Below are 22,813 nucleotides of genomic sequence, written 5' to 3'. Positions count from 1 at the left end.
CAGCAAGGGTTTGAACCTTTGTTTGATTAAACACTGCCTCCTCCCTACTCAGTGCCCTAGACAAAAGAAAACAGTTCTCCTTCTCCTGTGACCTGCTCTGTCACAGGAGTCTAACATCTCTTTCCCCCTCTACACCCACCTCAAATTTTATTTCTGAGGTCCCATTTGATATTTGCTGGGAGTATCAACCTGGTTAGAGGGAAAAGAAATGAGTTGTAGTTTAAAGATCATAAGGAAGCAGATGATCTAAGGAAGAAGAGAGGACCAGCAGACTCCTTTGCAAAGGCACTAGGCAGATTGAGCAAGAATTTATTGGCAGTCATTGGCCAGACCACATGGCCCTATGAGTCCATCATTTGCTTCACACATGCATGGCCCAGCCTAAGCAGGGGGCAAGGCAGAAAGGATTCTTTTATGATTCTGGCTCCCCTAAAACTCTCCACAAAAACAATAATGATAAAATTATATGCCAAACTGGCTGTTTATTGAATGGAGACCAGTCTATGGCCAAGTGTGGCTCAGAGAGAGTTCTATGTGTCTTGCCAAGAAGGGGCAATGGGCCAAAGGAAGCATTCTCCCCAGTCACTGTTCCAATGAGAAGACCTATGTCTAATCCCCCAAATCAGGTCACCTCTCCTCATTCATTTTGCTGAACAGCTTAATGTGACAGGCACAAAAATGGAAAGGAAGTTGGACTGGCCAAGTGTTTCTGAGCATTCACAGAGAGCTGGATCGACCTTAGAGGCAAGAACAGCTGCATAATTTGTGGCCCCAGTGCGAATTGAAAATGTGGAATCTCTTATTCAGAAATCATTAAGACTTTCAAGATGGCAGCAGCAGAGCATTAAACCAAGTGCAAGGCCCATCTAAGCATGTCTATGAAACTGGCTGTGCCCAGAACCAAGGGATCCAGTGAGGCAGGAAGAATAAAGGGGGGCACAGTGAAACACGTCCTGTTTTTGTTTGTTAGGGAACATACCTGCCTTAGCCCAAAGAGGCAGACTTCAGGTACCATGACAGTCCAGGAAGATCACTGTTTTAAGCCCCAGGGGAGCATGGGCTTCCAGATCCACTGTCATCTCAGTGTCTTCAGCAGCCAGGGGCCACTTCCTGCTACAGGTTACAACTCGCATCTCCTCTTCATGGGAAGAAAACTGTTGGTGTACAGAAGAGAAAGAATATGGGAGTGGTAGAATGTGGCAGATCATTACTTTTAATGATGAACTTTGGGACATGGAAGCTTAGATTTAGCATACAACAAGAACTTTAATAAGGTACACTTCAGTTTTAAAGTGGTGGAATTGAGGACTTTATGAACTGGGGGAAGGGCAGAATTCTAATAATGTAATTTTATTCCACCCAAGGACAGTGTCCAACCCACTAATCTAGTCTTCAAACCACTGCCTTAAACAAATCTTCAGGAAATCTGTGACTGATTTTTGGATTATTTTGCAACTGATGTCTACATGGATGTTTTTAAAAGTTCTAGGGAGCTTAAAGTGCATTTTCTTTAGGATTGCCCCATTTAGAGCTCGCAGTTGCTCCTTGTTATTTACACTTTGAAGAATGGATTTGCCAAACAAAAGCAAATTGCAGTCTATCCCTTACTTGAAGTCTTCCGATATTATTCCATAGGTCATGTTAGGCTTGAATTTGGAATAGAAAAGTGTTACATTGGAAATGATTATTTAACAGTGATCTGGTCCAGTGGTTACAAAAGGCTAGCTCTCTATGCTGATGTGACAGAACCATCTGTGAAGCTATTAGAAAAATATAAATTCCCTGAAATTTTCCCCAGAAACTTTTCAGTCATTAGAGTAGAGCTTGGGGAATCTGTATTTCTCTAAAACTATCGATTTTAATTTAGTAAACATTAGAAATACATGAGCAGAAGTCTCACAAGTCATAAAACCAAGCACAAAGTAGAACTCAGTCTTTGCAGCTCATACATAGATGGACCCGGGTCTGAGAGCCAAGAATGAAAGTATCATTATACAAGGCCCCTGAGGGACTTCCCCAGTGGTCCAGTGGCTAAGACTCCACACTCCCAATGCAGAGAGCCCAGGTTGGATCCCTGGTCAGGAAACTAGATCCCACATGCCCCAATTAAAAAAGAAAAGATCCCACATGCTGTGATGAAGATCCCAAATGCTGCAACTCAGACCTAGGGTTTTATTTGTTTTTAAATAAATAAGTATATTAAAAAAAGACAAGCCCCTCTGAGCTGGCACAGGACTGTACACACACAGGCTCACACAACCAGGCAGGCCTGTATATATCTGCGGGAGGATGCAGATGTATTTATTTACAAAGGAAGACTTTGTGTCCAAGCTCTGATCATCGCTTAACTTCAAACTTGCCATGTCATCTTCCCCATTCTTTCCACCAGGAGCAGGGTGGTGTTCTGTCTGTTCCGCATCTCTCCCCCAGCTAACTGGGAGAAGTCTTAGAAAATCTGAGCAGCCCTTGGAAAGGGAGCCTCTTCACAAAGCCTTGTAATTTCAGGAGTTCCTTTTTTGACGGAAGGCATTTCCACAGCCTGGCTAGAGGGTCTGGAGGCAGAACACCTCCAAGGTCCACAGACACAAACCCAGGGATCTTGTCCTCTCGTGATGTGGCCTCGGCCTTACCATAGCATGCTCCCCCTATTTCCCTTTTCAGCATTTCATTTGATTCCTTTTCCTTTTGTGTGAACAGTTGGTCCTCATAAACCCCAGGCGGCTTGTAGTTGGTTTGTCACCATCACTCCACGAAGTGCTGCATTCGGTTCCAGCAGGCACGTCGGTTTGGACATCCTCTTCCCATAGCTGTCAGTTCATTCCTCTAGGCTGTAGCTGGAGTGGCCACTGTTCGGGATTTGGTTTCCCTTTTTGCTGCTGAAAGTGTATCTCTGTCACTGCCTGTGGTGGGTATTGGGATGATTCCTCTCTTTAGTAGATTGTTAAAATCAATTTCCCAGAGCATCCTTAAGAGGTCAAGGTCTAATGTCTGCTCATAAAGAATGGCTCTGAACAAAGTGGCCTGGATTAGCCTTGCAAGGTGAAAATGACAATGGGCCTGCCTCCAAAATGCTGTAATATTGCATGCCAGCCTCTGCTTTGGAACCCTACAAGCCACCATCCTGAGAACATTAAAGGAGATATTTTTCACTTCTAGGCCATGCCAGATCCTAGAGGTACTGCCACACAAAATAAACTGTCCTCCAAGTGACTGAAAATGCTATTTCCCCTCAGTTGTAGGAAAGCATAAATAAATGGGACAGCATGAGATGGAGAAAGCAAAGGGAGAATTTGATACATTGACACATGGGAGGCACACCCGATATTTCTCTGGGAGATTTATTCAACTTACTGCATCTTAAAGACGCTTGAAGGCACATCCAAATTCTTTGCAGGCTGGTGCTCAGAGAAGGCAACAGCACCCCACTCCAGTACTCTTGCCTGGAAAATCCCATGGACGCAGGAGCCTGGTAGGGTGCAACCCATGGGGTCGCGAAGAGTCGGACATGACTGAGCGACTTCACTTTCACTTTTCACTTTCATGTATTGGAGAAGGAAATGGCAACTCACTCCACTATTCTCGCCTGGAGAATCCCAGGGACCGGGGAGCCTGGTGGGCTGTCGTCTATGGAGTCTCATAGAGTCGGACATGACTGAAGCGACTTAGCAGCAATAGCAGCAGCAGCAGCTGCTGCTAAAACATGGGGACAACACTCAGTAATTCCACGTGTATCTTTTAAAATAGAATATAGGCAAAACACTCTCAGAAATAAATCACAGCAGGATCCTCTATGATCCACCTCCCAGAATTCTGGAAATAAAAGCAAAAATAAACAAATGGGATCTAATTAAAATTAAAAGCTTCTGCACAACAAAGGAAACTATAAGCAAGGTGAAAAGACAGCCTTCTGAATGGGAGAAAATAATAGCAAATGAAGCAACTGACAAACAACTAATCTCAAAAATATACAAGCAACTTCTGCAGCTCAACTCCAGAAAAATAAACGACCCAATCAAAAAATGGGCCAAAGAACTAAATAGACATTTCTCTAAAGAAGACATACGGATGGCTAACAAACACATGAAAAGATGCTCAACATCACTCATTATTAGAGAAATGCAAATCAAATCCACAATGAGGTACCACTTCACACCAGTCAGAATGGCTGCGATCCAAAAATCTGCAAGCAATAAATGCTGGAGAGGGTGTGGAGAAAAGGGAACCCTCCTACACTGTTGGTGGGAATGCAAACTAGTACAGCCACTATGGAGAACAGTGTGGAGATTCCTTAAAAAATTGCAAATAGAACTACCTTATGACCCAGCAATCCCACTGCTGGGCATACACACCGAGGAAACCAGAATTGAAAGAGACACATGTACCCCAGTGTTCATCGCAGCACTGTTTATAATAGCCAGGACATGGAAACAACCTAGATGTCCATCAGCAGATGAATGGATAAGAAAGCTGTGGTACGTATACATAATGGAGTATTACTCAGCCGTTAAAAAGAATTCATTTGAATCAGTTCTGATGAGATGGATGAAACTGGAGCCAATTATACAGAGTGAAGTAAGCCAGAAAGAAAAACACCAGTACAGTATACTAACACATATATATGGAATTTAGGAAGATGGCAATGACGACCCTGTATGCAAGACAGGAAAAAAGACACAGATGTGTATAACGGACTTTTGGACTCAGAGGGAGAGGGAGAGGGTGGGATGATTTGGGAGAATGGGAATTCTAACATGTATACTATCATGTAAGAATTGAATCGCCAGTCCATGTCTGACGCAGGATGCAGCATGCTTGGGGCGGGTGCATGGGGATGACCCAGAGAGATGCTGGGGGAGGGAGGTGGGAGGGGGGGTCATGTTTGGGAACGTATGTAAGAATTAAAGATTTTAAAATTTAAAAAAAAAAAAAAAGTCAGGGAGAAACCATATGCAATTCAATCAGTGGTTCTAAGATAATTAATTATCCATATGAAGACAAGATAAAGTTAGAGGGGTGGAAAAGGGTGGGAGGTGAAAGGGAGGTTCAAGAGGGAGGAGAAATAGGCACACCTATGGCTAATCCATGTTGATGTATTGCAGAAATCAAACCAATACTGTAAAGCAGTCAATTAAAAATAAATAAACATTTTTTAAAATGATTAAAAAAAATAAAATAAAATAAAATACATTTTTAAGCTTTCTGTTACCAAAAAAAAAAAAAAAAGAAAACACCTTATAATTGAGTCCTCTAAGAGTGATCTGTGGATAGGTATGCATTTGAGAACTGTTTATTCCTGGTCTACAATAAGTACAGGAAATGAGAATAAGCATTTAGAAATGTTTATCGTTACTTTATACTGCCACACTGTTTTTACTGTATTTTACAGCTGTGTTAGTCACATGAATTCATTTTTCAAATAAATTTTTAAAACTAGCTTTTTAATCACATACAATTTGGGAAATAATGGAGTAACACCTTTGTTTGCTACACTCTGTCCATAGAATTCTCCAGGCCAGAATACTGGAGCAGGTAGTTATTCCCTTCTCCAAGGGATCTTCCAGACCCAGGGATTGAACCCCAGTCTTCTGCATTGCAGGCAGATTCTTTACTGTCTGAGCCACCAGGGAAGCCCCACGTTTGCATAACCTAGGTTTGTTTCTAACAAACTAGCATAAATACAGAATACTTCATAGAGAAATACTGTATGAAAGGGACATAAAACTATGCACTTAAGATTTGCTTTTAAATTATTTCTTTAACTTTCTAACTGGCTTCTCTATCTTGTTAGCTTATTATATTATTACCTTGAAAGGGGTGTCACCGAGAAAGAAAGAGATCCATTTTTTCACATTTCTACTTCCTAATTCATGGATATTCTAAAATGTTTGTGTACATTAGGCTTTAAAAAATACAAGGGCAATAAGTATAACCTTTATCATTCCTGAAATACCCTTTTCTAACTCACTTCCGTGTTCTCTGATATTTTTAACAAGTCCATTCTTTAAAGACATCATTATAGTGGTGTGCCTTATTTAAAATTTGTTTTATGAAGGTAAAAACTGTAACTTTCCTTAAATCTACCCTGTTCTCATATTTTTGATGGAAAATTTTAAGGTAGTTTTACATGTTCTTAAAAGATTTTAAATATATAAGAAAAAGTAATAGAATGGAACTGCTCCCCTTGTTTAGAGATTTTAATTCAGGTTTGTGAAAGAGAAGATAGTAGGACTTTTCACTGTGGAGACTCAGCCCATAGGAAGAATTTAAGTAGAGCAACCTCATTTGGCTGTTATTAGTGTCAGTTAAAGACTCTGGCGAAGAGGGGGGGAAATAAAGGAAGTGTCACCCACCCACATCAACAGACTTAAAAAGCTGGAAAACTTGATTCACAGAGATTTTACATCATATTGCATCAGCAGTTTGGACAAAGAATCAGTAGTCCGTCAGTGAAAAGTTTGTTTGAACATAAACTGTTTTCTAGATGTTTTGCTAAAGTCTTGTAATGTCCAATTCCCACAACCTCTCTATGAGGGATTAAGAAGCACTGAACACAATGAGTTCAGAGTGATTTGTTTTCTCTGGCCTTGAAAAAAAGGAGGGGGCACACACACACCAAATTATTGATCTACTCTATTTTTCCTCTTGTAGTTCATCCAAACATCCTATTATGAAGTTGAAGCATTTCAGTTACTGTAATTTTTTCCTAAAGATTCCTGTTCCCACACTGAAATTCTGCCTCCACAGTCAGATTCGGAATCCAGTTCCCAAAATCTGTTCCAAAACATTCGTGGCATAACCCTTGAGAAAGGGAACTTCAAGCTCCACTTGTCTCCCTGAAGAATGAGTCAGAGTATTTTTAAAAGCAACAAAAATGTGAAATCCCTTGATGAAGTGTTTTTGAAGTGTCCTGACCACATCTGTAGAAATGGTCAAATATTATCTAACTCAGTTCAGTTTTTAAAGTGGAAAACAAGTAAACTTAGCACGAATCCAGGCAAATGATTCCTTCTGAAAGAAAAGAAAAGCTCATTATATACACACAAAGGAACTTGGTATTAAACCCTGGGGTAGTGGTGGGCCCAAAGGAAAGAGAGTGAAAGAAATTGGTGAAAACCAGGGTATAGGATTGAGGTGACTTACAGGGGCAAAATGCCATCTGGAAGTAATGAGAAACTCAGGGAACCTGACAATTAGGCACAAAGTTTATGACTATTAGAATTCGCTGCTTATCCTTTCCACACATTCAGAGAGTTCTGTTATCATTGTTCTGATGAGTCAGAGATTTAAGAGAATCAAAGAGCAATCAAATACAGTACAGATTTCTGTACGAAGTGTAAAACCCTCTACCTTCACCTTTAGCAAAGTGTTCTGACTTCAATCTTAATAATTCTGGAGGCAGATCCCTGAGACTGGAGTTTACAGTCCTCATGACTAATGTTCTGGCGCAGGAAATGGGCTTCCCCTCCTGATGCAGAAGGCAGATGAACACAGTGAAGATGCCTAATGGGCAAAGAAATCACCCATGCAATGAAAGGAACACTCAGTTTGTAATAATGAGCTGCTATTGCTTCACTGTTCACTGTGTGTCACATATTATGTGCGACGATTTACACAGGGCTCCTTTTTACCTTTTCAACCATTCTAGAAGGTAGGTATTATTTCCATTTTATGGGGTGAGGACTCTGAGGCAAAGAGGGATTCTCCTGAGATCTAAAGATAAGATCTGAATGCATGTTTGTCAAAGTATAAAGTCCAACCTCTTCACCACTCAGCCAAACTACCTGAAAGTTATCTGAATGGCTGTTTGAGGACAGGAATGGAAGTGACTTACCTGGAACAGGCTTGTAAGAGAGAAAACAGAATCATGGCCTCTGGCAATGACTGGAATTATATTGTGTTGAAAAAACTTCAGTATAGTATCAAAATTAGCTTAAATGCACACTAACATAATTGAATATATTTAATTAGTAAATACTAGCCTGGCACGCTGCAGTCCATGGCATCGCACCAACTCTTTGCGACCCTTTAGACTGGAGCCTGCCAGGCTCCTCTCTCCATGGAATTCTCCAGGCAAGAATACTGGAGTGAGTTGCAGTTCCCTTCTCTAGGGGATCCCAACCCAGAGATGGAACCCAGGTCTCCTGCATTACAGGTGTTTTCTTTACTGTCTGAGCCACCAGGGAAGCCCCAAATCCTGTCCAGGGACAAGACAAATCCCAAGTCAATTTAATAATGTATACCAAGAGTTATAAAACCAGGAGAATGAAATACCCTTGGAAACAGTCATCCAAGGAGATTCCATTTATTCCATTGTTCAGTGTCTTTGGGAGGCCTGTTTTGTTTTATTTTATTTAAACAACTATACTTCTTACACTGTACAATATATCCTGCAAATTGTTTTTTTTATATAAATTTATTTATTTTAATTGGAGGCTAATTACTTTACAATATTGTACTAGTTTTGCCATATATCAACATGAATCCGCCATGAGTGTACACATGTTCCCTATCCTGAACCCCCCTCCCACCTCCCTCCCCATCCCATCCCTCTGGGTCATCCCAGTACACCAGCCCTGAGCACCCTGTATCATGCATCGAACCTGGACTGGGGATTCGTTTCACATATGATATTATACATATTTCAATGCCATTCTCCCAAATCACCCCACCCTTGCCCTCTCCCACAGAGTCCAAAAGACTGTTCTATCCATCTGTGTCTCTTTTGCTGTCTCACATACAGGGTTATCATTACAATCTTTCTAAATTCCATATATATGTGTTAGTATACTATATTGGTGTTTTTCTTTCTGGCTTACTTCACTCTGTATAATAGGCTCCAGTTTCATCCACCTCATTAGAACTGATTCAAATGTATTCTTTTTAATGGCTGAGTAATACTCCATTGTGTATATGAACCACAGCTTTCTTATCCATTCATCTGCTGATGGACATCTAGGTTGTTTCCATGTCCTGGCTATTATAAACAGTGCTGCGGTGAACATTGGGGTACATGTGTCTCTTTCAATTCTGGTTTCCTCGGTGTGTATGCCCAACAGTGGGATTGCTAGGTCATATGGCAGTTCTATTTCCAGTTTTTTAAGGAATCTCCACACTGTTCTCCATAGTGGCTGTACTAGTTTGCATTCCCACCAACAGTGTAAGAGGGTTCCCTTTTCTCCACACCCTCTCCAGCATTTATTGCTTGTAGACTTTTGGATCAAAGCCATTCTGACTGGCATGAAATGGTACCTCATTGTGGTTTTGATTTGCATTTCTCTGACAATGTATGATGTTGAGCATCTTTTCATGTGTTTGCTAGCCATCTGTATGTCCGCTTTGGAGAAATGTCTGTTTAGTTCTTTGGCCCATTTTTTGATTGGGTTGTTTATTTTTCTGGAATTGAGCTTCAGGAGTTGGTTGTATATTTTTGAGATTAATTCTTTGTCAGTTGCTTCATTTGCTATTATTTTCTCCCATTCAGAAGGCTGTCTTTTCACCTTGCTTATAGTTTCCTTTGTTGTGCAGAAGCTTTTAATTTTAATTAGGTCCCATTTGTTTATATTTGCTTTTATTTCCAATATTCTGGGAGGTGGGTCATAGAGGATCCTGCTGTGATTTATGTCAGAGAGTGTTTTGCCTATGTTCTCCTCTAGGAGTTTTATAGTTTCTGGTCTTACGTTTAGATCTTTAGTCCATTTTGAGTTTATTTTTGTGTGCGGTGTTAGAAAGTGTTCTAGTTTCATTCTGTTATAAGTGGTTGACCAGTTTTCCCAGCACCACTTGTTAAAGAGATTGTCTTTTCTCCATTGTATATTCTTGCCTCCTTTGTCAAAGATAAGGTGTCCATAGGTGTGTGGATTTGTCTCTGGGCTTTCTATTTTGTTCCATTGATCTACACTTCTGTCTTTGTGCCAGTACCATACTGTCTTGATGATTGTTTTATACATAATAGTTTGCACCTCTTAATCCCCTATTGCCCCCCTTCCCTCTCTCCACTGGTAACCACCAGTTTGCCCTCTATATCTGCGGATCTGCTTCTCTTTTGTTTTATTCACTAGTTTGCTGTATTTTTAGGTTCCACATATAAGTGATGTTGTACAGTATTTGTCTTTCTCTGACTTATTTCACTTAGCATAATACCTTCCAAGTCCACTCATGCTGCCAGAAACGGCAAAATATTCTTTTTTTATGGCTGAGTAGTATTATTGTGTATATATACTACATCTTTATCCATTCATCTGTTGATGGACACTTAGGTTGCTTCCATATCTTGGCAGTTATAAATAATGCTGCCATGAACACTGGGGTTCATGTATGTTTTTGAATTACTGGTTTTGGGTTTGGGGGATATATACCCAGGAATGGAATTTCTGGATCATTTGGGAGTTCTATTTTTCATTTTTAAAGAAACTTCTGTACTGTTGTACAATGGCTGCATGAATTTGCATTCCCACCACCAGTGTACAAGAGTTCCCTTTTCCCCATATCCTTGTCACCACATTTGTTATTTGATGTTAGCTATTATGACAGGTGTGAGGTGATATCTCATTGTGGTTTCGATTTGCATTTTCCTCATGATTAACAATATTGAGCATCTTTTCATGTGTCTGTTGGCCGTTTTCATGTCCTCTTTGGAAAAATGTCTATTTAGGTCTTCTGCTCATTTTTTAATTGGATTATTTGTTTTTTGATGTTGAGTTGTATGATCTGTTTATGTATTTTGGATTTTAACTCCTTTCCAGTCATATCAATTGCAAATATTTTCTCCCATTCAGTTTGTTCTCTTTTCATCCTATTGATGGTTTCCTTTGCTATATTTAGGTCCCGTATGTTTATTTTTGCTTTTATTTCTTTTTGCCTCAGGAGACAGATCCAAAAAACAATTGCTGCAATTAATGTCAAACAGTATTCTGCCTGTGTTTTCCTCTAGGAGTTTTATGGTTTCCAGTCTTACATTTAGGTTAATCCAGATTTAGTTTATTTCTCTATATGATGTTAGAGAATGTTCTCGTTTCATTCTTTTACATGCAGCTGTCCTTTTTTGCAGCACCACTTATTGAGGAGACTGTCATAGACTAATTGACCATAAGTGCGTGGGTTTATTTCTGGGCTCTCTATTCTGTTTCATTGATCTATATGTCTGTTTTTGTGCTAGTACCATACTGTTTTTATTACTGTACCTTTGTAATGTAGTTCAAAGTCAGCATGATTCCTTCAGCTATATTTTTCTTTCTCAAGATTCTTTTGGCTATTCAGGGTCTGTTCTGTTTCCATACAAATTTTTTAAATTATTTGTTTTAGTTCTGTGAGAAATGCTGCTGGTAATTTGATAGGGATTGCACAGAATAGGTAGATTGCCATGAGTGGTATAGTCATTTTAACAATAGTTCTTTCAGTTCAAGAACACAGTGTATCTTTCCATCTGTGCTGTCTTCAGTTTCTTTCTTCAGTGTCTTATAGTTTTCTGAGTACAGGTCTCTTACCTCTGGTAGGTTTGTTCCTAGGCATTTTATTCTTTATGATACAGTGGTAAATGGTATTGTTTAACTAGATGATTATTACTGATTAAAAATGCAGGATTTCTGTATAATAATTTTATATCTTGCAAATTAATTTTGTATCTTACTGAATTTATTGATGAGCTCTAGTAGTTTTCTGGTAGTGTCTTTTAGGATTTTGTAAGTATAATATCATGTCATCTGCAAACAGTTACAGTTTTACTTCTTCCTTTCCAATTTGGATTAATTTTATTTTTTTCTTGTCTTTTGTTGTAGCTAGGACTTCCAATACTCTGCTGAATAAAAGTGGCAAGAGTGGGGATACTTGTCTTGCTCCTAATCTTAGAGGAAATTTTTTCAGCTTTTCATTATTGAGATAATGTTAGCTGTGGGTTTGTCATGTATGGGCTTTATTACATTGTCCACTTTCTGGAGAGTTGTTATCATAAATGGGTATTGAATTTCATCAAAAGCTTTTTCTGCATCTCTTAGGTGGTCATATGATTTTTATCCTTCAGTTTGTTGGTATGGTATATCACACTGATTGATTTGCAGATATTGAGAAATCCTTGCATCCCTGGGATAAATCCTAGTTGATCCTTTTAATTGTTTTTATTGCTGGATTTGGTTTGTTAATATTTTGTTGAGGATTTTTGCATCTATGTTCATCACTGATATTGGCCTGTAATTTTTTTTTCTTGAGATATCTTCTGCTTTAGGTATCAGGGTGATGATGGCCTCATAGAAAGAGTTTGGAAGTGTTCCTTCCTTGGCAATTTTTGAAATTGCTTGAGAAGTATAGATATTAACTCTTCTCTAAATGTTTGGTAGAATTTACCTGTGAAGTCATCCAGTCCTAGAATTTTGTTTTTTGGGAGTTTGTAAATTACTGATTCAATTTCATTACTGATAATTTGTCTGTTCATATTTTCTATGTCTTCTGGTTCAGTTTTTGGAGATTGTACGTTTCTAACAATTTGCCCTTTTCTCTTATGTTGTGTCTTTTGTTGGCATTCAGTTGTTCATAGTAGCCTCTTACAATTATTGTATGTCATGGTATCAGTTGTACCTTCTTTTTCATTTTTGTTTTTATTGATTTAGGCCTTCTCCATCTTTTTTTCTGGATGAATCTTGTTAAAAATATAATAGTTTTATTTTTCCAAAGAGTCAGCTTCATTGAGCTTTCTATTATTTTTTAGTTTTTATTTTATTTGTCCCTGCTCTGAGCTTTATGATTTCTTTCCTTCTACTTTGAGTTTTGTTTGTTGTTCTCTCTCCATTTGCTTTAGGTATAAGTTTTGTTTATATAAGGCTTTTCTGATTTCTGGAGGTAACCTTGTATTGCTAATATACTTCCCTCATAGAACTGCTTTTTCTGTGTCCTATAGGTTTTGGATCATCACGTTTTCATTTCTGTTTGTATGTATTTTTTAATTTCCTTTTTGCTTTCTTCAGTAATCCATTGGTTGTGCAGTAGTATATTGTTTAGCCTTCTTGTGTTTATGTTTTTTGTTGAGGTCCAGCCCTGGTGGATCCAGGGAATTCGAAGCAGGGACAGAGTCGGCGAGGAAAGGCTTATTTACTCAGAGATATAAAGAGAGATTAGGAAAGAACAGTGTAGTAGGAAAATTAGTGGAGAAAAGAGGCTGAATAACTTGGTTTACATGGAGAACCAATAAAGTTCCAAGACAAGGAACTTGCACCATCTACATAGGCCACTGGCGCCTGCTTGAATAGCAGAGGGTGCCCTGCCTTGGGCTCCCTCTCACGTGGGTCTTAGAAGCCAGGGCAAATAAGTAGACACGGTGAGCCTCCACGCTCCAGATGGGAATTCAGCCAGAAAAGGGAGAAAAGAACGACATGCGGGAGCCAAGCATCGGTGCCAGACCCACAACTTCATTTTCAAAAGCAGCTTATATATCCCAAGTTGTACATAAAGAAATAACGGAATATGCAGAGTTATGCGGGGGCAGCAGTCCTGACCCTTATTGAGACCAGGCTTTCTTTTTGCATACCTTCCTGTATACAAAAGGTCTCAGGTGGTTTACATTATCTTCTGGCCAAGAGGCCTGTTAACATTATTATGGCTCTCTTCCTAGATAAATGTCTATCAACCAGAAAACTCTTTTTCCCTTGAAGTGTTTTTTCTTAATCTGCATCACCCTCAAAGTACTAAATAAAGTTACATTCCTATAGAACAAAGGTGCAGTGGGTTATAACAAAGAAAGTACTTAACTCAAAGACCTAATGTTGCTAATACCAGGGCTACTACCTGTTTTTTCTATATACCAACTATATCTACAAATAAAGATATGAAAACTTGGAAGCAAGTATTGGCTCAAAAAATGAAACCCTTAATCAGTCCTATTCTAATGATTTTGACTCCTCGGAAGCCCCTACATTCCTAGGATATTTTAAGCTTCCTGTGCCTCTCATGGTCAGGAGGCCGCAAACAATCACGTGCACAGCTGCAAGAGTCCGGCAGGCAGGCTAGAAAGCCATCAGAGGGGTTTTTGGATTGAAACACTCTTATTATGCCCAGGAGATTTATTGTCTAAAAGCTCTAAATTAACTTTTTCCAGAAAAAGGTGGTGGGGGAACAGCCCCCTGTTAATGTCAGAAGAGTAGGTAGAAAGCATAACACAGTAAAGCAGGCAGACTCTGGTTTTGGGGCAGATGCACGAGCAGATCCAACGAGGCTCCCTTAAGGCCCGACTCGCCTTTGCCTGTCGGGCCCCTTAATCTCATGACCTTTGCCACGGGCGGGACTCCTCGTGCTAGCTCCCCAGTTATTTCCGTGGTTTTTTTTTTTTTTCTCTTGTAGTTGCTCCTAAACTCTTAGGGTTGTGGTTGAAAAAAATGCTTGATATTATTTTAGTCTTAATTTATTGAAGTTTGCCTAGCATGCGATCTATCTTGGAGAATGTTCCATGTACTCTTAAAAAGTGTATCCTGCTGCTTTTGAATGGAATGCTCTATAAATGCCAATTAAATCCATCTGGTCTAATGTGTTATTTAAGGCCAGTGTTTTCTTATGAATTTTCTGTCTGGATGCTCTCTTCATTTATGTAAATGGGATGTTGAAAGTCTCCTACTATTCTTGTTTGGCTATCAGTTTCTCCCTTTATGTTTGTTAATAGTCCCTTATATATTGAGATGCTCCTGTGTTGAGTGTAAATATATTTACAATTGTGATGTTTTATTCTGGGGCTGATTCCCTGATGTGATCTTTGTTTCTTGTAATAGTCTTTAAAGTCTGTTTTGTCTAAGCATTGTTACTCTGACTTTCTTTTGATTTCCATTTGCATAAAATAGCTTTCTCCATTCCCTCACTTTCAGTTTGTGTTTCTCCAGATCTGAAGTGAGTCTCTTGTAGGCAGCATATATACAGGTCTTGGTTTTTTAAATCCATTCAGCCATTTTGTGTCTTTTGATTTAAAGTCCATTAACATTTAAGGTAATTACAGCTGTTATGTTCTTATTTTGTTACTTGTTTGTCAGCTACTTTGTAGATCATTTTTTCCCAGTTCTTTTTCTTTTGTGTTTAATAGCTATTTTTAGTATTGTGTTTGGATTCCTTTTTCTTTTTTGTGTATACACCTACTATAGATTTTTCATTTGTGGTTACCATACAGGTTTTTATAGTTTTTATATTATTGTTTTCAGTTGCTGATATGTTATTTTCAAATGCATTAAAAAACCTGCATCTCTGCTTTCCTCCTCTCATTACTGCCACAAAATTTCCAAAATAAACAGTTCGTTGGAAAAGGCAAACATACCGTAAAGTAGGAAATTATCCACACAAAAAGCTAGTAGGAAGGTTAAAAAAACCAAAGTACTAAAATCATCTATATCCAAATAAGCAGAAATAAGACAATTGAGAGTTCTTTGTTTGGAATTAACTTCTAAATATTGCTGTATTTGTCCAGTTTCATTGATATTTAATTGACATATATCACTGAATAAGTTTAAGATGTACCACATAATGGTTTAACTTTCACATATTGTGAAATGATTATTACAATAAGTTTGTGTAGCAGCCATCATCTTTATATAGATACAATTTTTTAAAAAGCAGGAAAAGAAAATTATTTTCTTGTAAAGAGACCTCTCAGAATTTACTCTTTTAACAACTTTCTTATATAGCAGTGTTAACTATACTTATCATGTTGTATATTATATTTCTAGTACTTCATTATCTTATAACTGAAATTTTGTATCCTTTAACCATGTTCCTCCAAAATTCTCCCCTACCCACTGCCTCTGACAATCATTAGTCCTTTTACTAAGAGTTTTTTTAAAATTGGACTGTGAATTTAAGATCATACTACATTTGGTTTTCTTTGTTTGACTTATTTCACTTAAAGCCCTCGGGATCAATCTATGTTTTTGAAAATGGCAGAATTCTCTCATTTTTATGGCTGAATAATACTCCATTGTATATATTTACCACAACTTCTTGATCCATTCATCCATTGATGGACCCTTAGGTTGCTTTCGTACTTTGGCAATTTGCGAATAATATTGCTACTGTGAACATGGGATGTAGATACCTCTTAAAGGTTGTCTCTGTTTTCTTTGCATATATTTCCAGAAGTGGAATTGCTGGATTATATAATAGTTTTATTTGATATATTTTGAGACTCCTCCATTCTGTTTTCCACAGTGGCTATACTAGTTTACAGTCCTACCAGTAATGTACAAGGATTCCCATTTCTCCATATTCTTTCCACATTTATTTTATCTTCTTTCATGATGGCCATTCTAATGGCCATGAGCTGATACACCATTGTGGTTTTGATTCAGTTTGGTTCAGTCACTCAGTTGTGTCCAACTCTTTGTGACCCCATGGATTGCAGCATGCCAGGCCTCCCTGCTTCTGCTGCTGCTGCTAAGTCGCTTCAGTCGTGTCTGACTCTGTGCGACCCCATAGACGGCAGCCCACCAGGCTCCCCTGTCCCTGGGATTCTCCAGGCAAGAACACTGGAGTGGGTTGCCATGTCCTTCTCCAATGCATGAAAGTGAAAAGTGAAAGTGAAGTCGCTCAGTTGTGTCCAACTCTGTGCAACCACATGGACTGCAGCCTACCAGGCAGCTCTGCCCATGGGATTTTCCAGGCAAGAGTACTGGAGTGGGTTACCATTGCCTTCTCAGGCCAGGCCTCCCTGTCCATCACCAACCCCCAGAGTCCACCCAAACCCATGTCCATTGAGTCGGTGATGCCATCCAACCATCTCATCCTCTGTCGTCGCCTTCTCCTCCTGCCTTCAATCTTTCCCAGCATCAGGGTCTTTTCAAATGAGTGAGCTCTTCGCATGAGGTGGCCAAAGTATTGGAGTTTCAGCTTCAACATTAATCCTTACAGTGAACACTCAGGACTGATCTCCTTTAGGATGGACTGGTTGGATCTCCTTGCAGTCCAAGGGACTCTCAAGAGTCTTCCCCAACACCACAGTTCAAAAGCATCAATTATTTGGTGCTCAGCTTTCTTTATAGTCCCAGATCTCACATCCATACAGGACTACTGGAAAAACCATAGCGTTGATTAGATGGACCTTAGATGGCAAAGTAATATGTCTTCTTTTTAATATGCTGTCTAGGTTGGTCATAACTTTCCTTCCAAGGAGTAAGTTTCTTTTAATTTCATGACTGCAATCACCATCTGCAGTGATTTTGGAGCCCCCCAAAATAAAGTCTGCCACTGTTTCCACTGTTCCCCCATCTATTTGCCATGAAGTGATGGGACCGGATGCCATGATCTTAGTTTTCTGAATGTTGAGCTTTAAGCCAACTTTTTTACTCTCCTCTTTCACTTTCATCAAGAGGCTCTTTAGTTCTTCTTCACTGTCTGCCATAAGGGTGGTGTCATCTGCATATCTGAGGTTATTGATATTTCTCCTGGCAGTCTTGAGTCCAGCTGTGCTTCCTCCAGCCCAGCATTTCTTATGATGTACTCTGTATGTAAGTTAAATAAGCAGGGTAATAATATACAGCCTTGACGTACTCCTTTTCCTATTTGGAACCAGTCTGTTGTTCCATGTCCATTTCTAACTGTTGCTTCCAAACCTGCATACAGATTTTTCAAGAGGCAGGTCAGGTGATCTGACATTCCCATCTCTTTCAGAATTTTCCACAGTTTGTTGTGATCCACACAGTCAAAGACTTTGGCATAGTTAATAAAGCAGAAATAGATGTTTTTCTGGAACTCTGTTTTTTCAACAATTGGCATTTCCCTAATGACTAGTGATGTTAAGCATCCTTTCATGTATTTGTTGGCCATTTCCATATCTTCTATGGAAAAATGTCTATTTCTGTTTTTTCCCTATTTTAATTGAATTAATTATTTTTTGCTATTGAGTTTTATGAGTTATATATTTTAGATATTAACTCCTTATCAGATTTATAGATACTTGTTCTCATTTCTAGGTGATCTTTTCACTTTGTTGTTACTTTTGCTGTGCAGAAGCATTTTGGTTTCATATAGTCCCACTTTTTAATTTTTGCTTTTGTTGCTTAGGTTCTAGGAATCATACCAAAAAGTTACTGCCAAGACCTATGTCAAGGAGCTTTTTTCCCATATTTTCTTCTGGTAGTTTTACTGTTAGTTTCGGGTCTTACATTTAAATCCTAGTCCATTTTTAGTTAATTTTTGTGAGTGGTGTAAGACAGAGGTCTAGTTATATTCTTCTACATGTGTCCAGTTTACTGAATACATTGATTAAGCATAACAGCTTTTGGCAAGTTCTTTAGGATATTCTCCATATAAAATCATACCATCTGCAGAAAGAGCCAATTTTAACTTGTCAAATTTTGATGACTTCCCTGGTGTCTCAGATAGTTAAGAATCTTCCTGCAATGCAGGAGACCCAGTTTCAATCCCTGGGTTGGGAAGATTCCCTGGAGAAGGCTTTGACTACCCACTCTAGTATTCTTGGCTGGAAAAACCCATGGACAGAGGAGCCTGGTAGGCTACAAAGAGTTGGACATGTAGAGTTGTGTCCAACTCTTTGTAGGGGTTGCAAAGAGTCAGACACAACTGAGTGACTAACACTTTGAACACTTCTTTTTCTTGCCTGATGTTCTGGCTAGAATTTCTAGTACTGTGTTGAATGGAGTGGTCAAGGTGGGACCCTTGTCTTGTTTCTGATCTTAGAGGAAATGCATTTAATCTTTCTCCATTGAGCCTGATATATTAGCTGTGGGCTTATCACATGTGGGCTTTATTATGTTGAGATACATTTCTTTAATACCTAATTTGTTAACTTTTTATCATTAAAAGATGTTGATTTTTTCAAATCCTTTTTCTGCATCTGTTGAGATGATCATAATCTTTCCCTTTTATTAATGTGATATATTGATTGATTTATATAGTTTGAATCATTCTCACATCCAGGGATAAATTCCATTGACCGTGGTGAATGATAGTTTATTGTGCTGCTGCATTTGCTTTGCTTGTATGTTATTGAGCATCTTTCCTTTTATACTGATAAGAGATATTGGGTCAGTAACTTTCTTTTCTGATAGTGTCCTTTTGTGTTTTGGTTTCAGGTAACACTGGTCTTGTGAAATGAGTTTGACTGTGTTCCCTCCTCTTCAATATTTTGGAATAGTGTGAAGAAGATAAGTATTAGTTCTTGTGTTTGGTAGAGTTCACCCTGTGAAGCTACCTGGTCCTTGACATTTGTTTTGGCCAGGGATGGGGGAAGAGTTTTTTGACTACCAATTCAGTTTCATTGCTCGTGATTACTTTGTTCAGATTTTCTATTTCTTTCTGATTCAGTCTTCAAATATTTTAACATTTCTGGGAATTTGTCCATTTGTTCTAGGTTATCTACTCTGTTGGCATATAACTGTTCATAGTATTCCCTTATGATTCTTTGAGCTTCCCTGGTGGCTCAGATGTTAAAGAGTCTGCCTGCGGTGAGGAAAATGCAGGTTCAATTCCTGGGTTGGGAAAATCCCCTGGAGTAGGAAATGGCAACCTGCTCCAGTATCCTTGCTTGGAGAATTCCATGGACAAAGGAGCCTGGCAGGCTATAGTCCATGGGGTCACAAAGAGTTGGACTCAATTGAGGGACTAACACTTTTTTTTTCTTTTGATTATTTATATTTCTATGATGTAAATTGTTAAGTTCTCCTCTTTCATTCTAATTTTATTCATTTGAGCCCTCTCTCTCCTTTTCTTGGTGAGTCTGGGTAAATATTTGTCTATTTTGTATATTATCTTTTAAAAACTAGTCCTTATTTCATTGAGCTTTTCTGTTTGTGTTTTAGTCTTTATTAAGGGTGTTTGTGGAGTTCTGTTCTTTCATTTGTAACATATCTTTTGTCCTCTCATTTCATTTGACTTCCTCTGTTTGTTTTTATGAATTAGGTGAAACAGTTATTCTCCCAGTATTGAAAACATGTCCCTGTGTTGGAGCATCCTTATACAGACTGCATGTGTCTTGTGGCTTTGGCAGGAGGACTGGAGCTAAAGTGGTCATGGGCCAGCGCTTTTCCCAGGGCATACCAGGGCATCCACCTTGGTGGGTAGGGGTGGCAGCTGGCACCAGAGCCTGGTGCAACCAGGGCTTCTCCCAGGTTACACCTTGGTGGGGGTGAGAAACACTGAAGCACAGCATGGACCAGTGCTTCTCCTATGGTATACCAGGGGCTGTGGCCTTGGTGGGTAGAAGGGGCTGGAGTCTGCACTCAGAACAGGGCAGAGGGCATGCTGTCTTAAGCTGACTAGAGTGCCAGGTGCTTTTTAATCTGCTGACTCTATGCTGGAACTCAGAGCAAGTGACCAAGACCAAATCTTGGTTTTCTGTTATCTTCTGGCTGTCCTGGTTTAAGCCCCAGTGGTTTTTGGAATCAGTTAAGGGGGTTTATATTCCCGGTTCCAGTCCCCAGTGCTGAGGTACTCTATTTGAGGTTTGAACCCCTCACTTCTTCTGGAGGACTTCCAAAGTTCGTGATTTCCCCTTCTGCTTGCGGGTCACACATTGGGGCTGTTGGTCCTGACTAGAATGCATCTCTGCCCCACCTACCTGTCACAAAGATTTTTTCATATGTCCTTAATTGTAGAAGAGGTGTTCTGCTAGTCTTCAGGTTGTTCTCAGAGAAAATTGTTCTATATGTGGTTTTAGATTTGGTGTGTCCATGGGAGGAGTTGAGCTCAGAATGTCCCTACACTGTCATCTGCGTTCTTTTCATTCTTCTTGCTCCTATGATTAGATAATGTCCTATTTTTCACATTGCTGATTCTTTGTTCTGCATGGTCAAGTGGGTTTTTCAAGCTCTCTATTGACTTATCAATGCATTTATTCTACTTTTAAGATCTAGAATTTCCATTTTGAGTTTGTCTGGTGTTGTTTGTTGATGTTCACGTTGTTTGGTAATAGTTTCTATTTCTTTGTTAAACTTATTTTGTTCATGCATTTGTTATTGTCGTTCAGTTGCTCAGTCATGTCCGACTCTTTGCAACATGGTGGACTCCAGCACATCAGGCTTCCCTGTCCTTCATTATCTTCCAGAGTTTGCTCAAATCCATGTCCATTGAGTCGGTGATGCTATCTAACCATCTCATCCTCTGCACGCCCTTCTCCTTTTGCCTTCAATCTTTCCTAGGATCAGGGTCTTCTCCAGAGTCAGCTTTTCACATCAGGTGGCCAGAGTATTGGAGCTGCAGCATCAGTCCTTCCAATGAATATTCAGGATTGATTTCTTTAGAATTGACTGGCTTGATTCTCTTGCAGTTCAAGGAACTCTCAAGTCTACTCCAGCACCACAATTCAGAAGCATCAATTCTTCGGCACTCAGCCTTCTTTTTGGTCCCATTCTCACATGTGTACGCGACTACTGGAAAAACCATAGCATTGACTATATGCGCCTTTCTCGGCAAAGTGATGTTTCTGCTTTTTAACACACTAAGTTCGTCAAAGCTTTCCTTCCAAGGAACAATCATCTTAAATTTTCATGGCTGCAGTGACTGTCAGCAGTGATTTTGGAGTCCAAGAAAATAAAATCTGCCACTGCTTCCACTTTTCCCCCTTCTATTTGCCATAAAGTGATGGGACCAGATGCCATGATCTTAGTTTTTTGAATGTTAAGTTTTAAGCCAGCTTTTTCACTCTTTTTACCCTCATCAAGAGGCTCTTTAGTTCCTCATCACTTTCTGTGATTAACATGGAATTATCTGCATATCTGAGTTTGTTATTTCTGCCAGCAATCTTTATTCCAGCTTATGAGTCACCCAGCCTAGCATTTCGCATGATGCACTCTACATATAGGTAAAGTGATCTGGTATTCCCATCTCTTTAAGAAATTTCCCATTTGTTGTGATCCATACAATTAAAGGCTTTAGCATAGTCAGTGAAGCAGATGTTTTTCTGGAACCCCTTTGCTTTCTCTACGATCCAGTGAATGTTGGCAATTTGATCTCTTGTTCCTCTGCCTTTTCTAAATCCAATTTTATACATCTGGAAGTTCTCAGTTCACATACTGCTGAAAGCAAGCTTGAAGGTTTTTGATCATAACCTTATTAGCATGTGGAATGAGCGCAACTGTCCAGTAGTTTGAACGTTCTTTGGTACTGCCCTTTTTGGGGGTTGGAATGAAAACTGACATTTTCTAGTCCTGTGGCCATTGCTGAGTTTTCCAAATTTGCTGACATTTTGAGTGCTGCACTTTAACAGCATCATCTTTTAGAATTTGTAATACCTCCGATGGAATTCCATCACCTCCATGAGATTTATTCATAGTAATGCTTCCTAAGGCCCACTTGACTTCACACTCCAGGATGTCTAGCTCTAGGTAAGTCACCACACCATCATGGTTATCTGGGTCATTAAGACCTTTTTTGTATAGTTCTTCTGTGTATTCTTGCCACCTATTCTTAATTTCTTCTACTTCTGTTCAGTTCTTACCGTTTTATTGTGACCATCCTTAGATTACTTTCCTAATTTCATTGAGTTGCCTGTGTATTCTTATAGTTCACTAAACTTTTTTAAAACAATTATTCTCAATTCTTTGCCTGACATTTAACAGCTTTTCATTTATTAATTTCCTTGCATGGTGTCAAATACTTACGTAATGTTTTATGATCCTTGATTCCTTACACTGGTTTATTTGTATAAGTGGTCTCCTTTTCCATACTTTGCTGGTTCACCTTGGCAGAGGTAAGTTTTCATTAGTCAGTTCAGTTGGATTTCTGGGCATGTTTATTGGTAAGGCCTTTGGGCAGGTGGGGAGCTGCTAAGGATCTATTTGGGGCAAGGCAACTGTTTGGGCTCTTAAGGTGGGAGTGAGGCCTGTGCCACTAGCTGAGAATA

The sequence above is a fragment of the Ovis canadensis genome, chromosome 25, assembly GCF_042477335.2.
Source record: "Ovis canadensis isolate MfBH-ARS-UI-01 breed Bighorn chromosome 25, ARS-UI_OviCan_v2, whole genome shotgun sequence".
In the NCBI taxonomy this organism is placed as follows: domain Eukaryota; kingdom Metazoa; phylum Chordata; class Mammalia; order Artiodactyla; family Bovidae; genus Ovis; species Ovis canadensis.
This window is presented reverse-complemented; position numbering follows the sequence as displayed.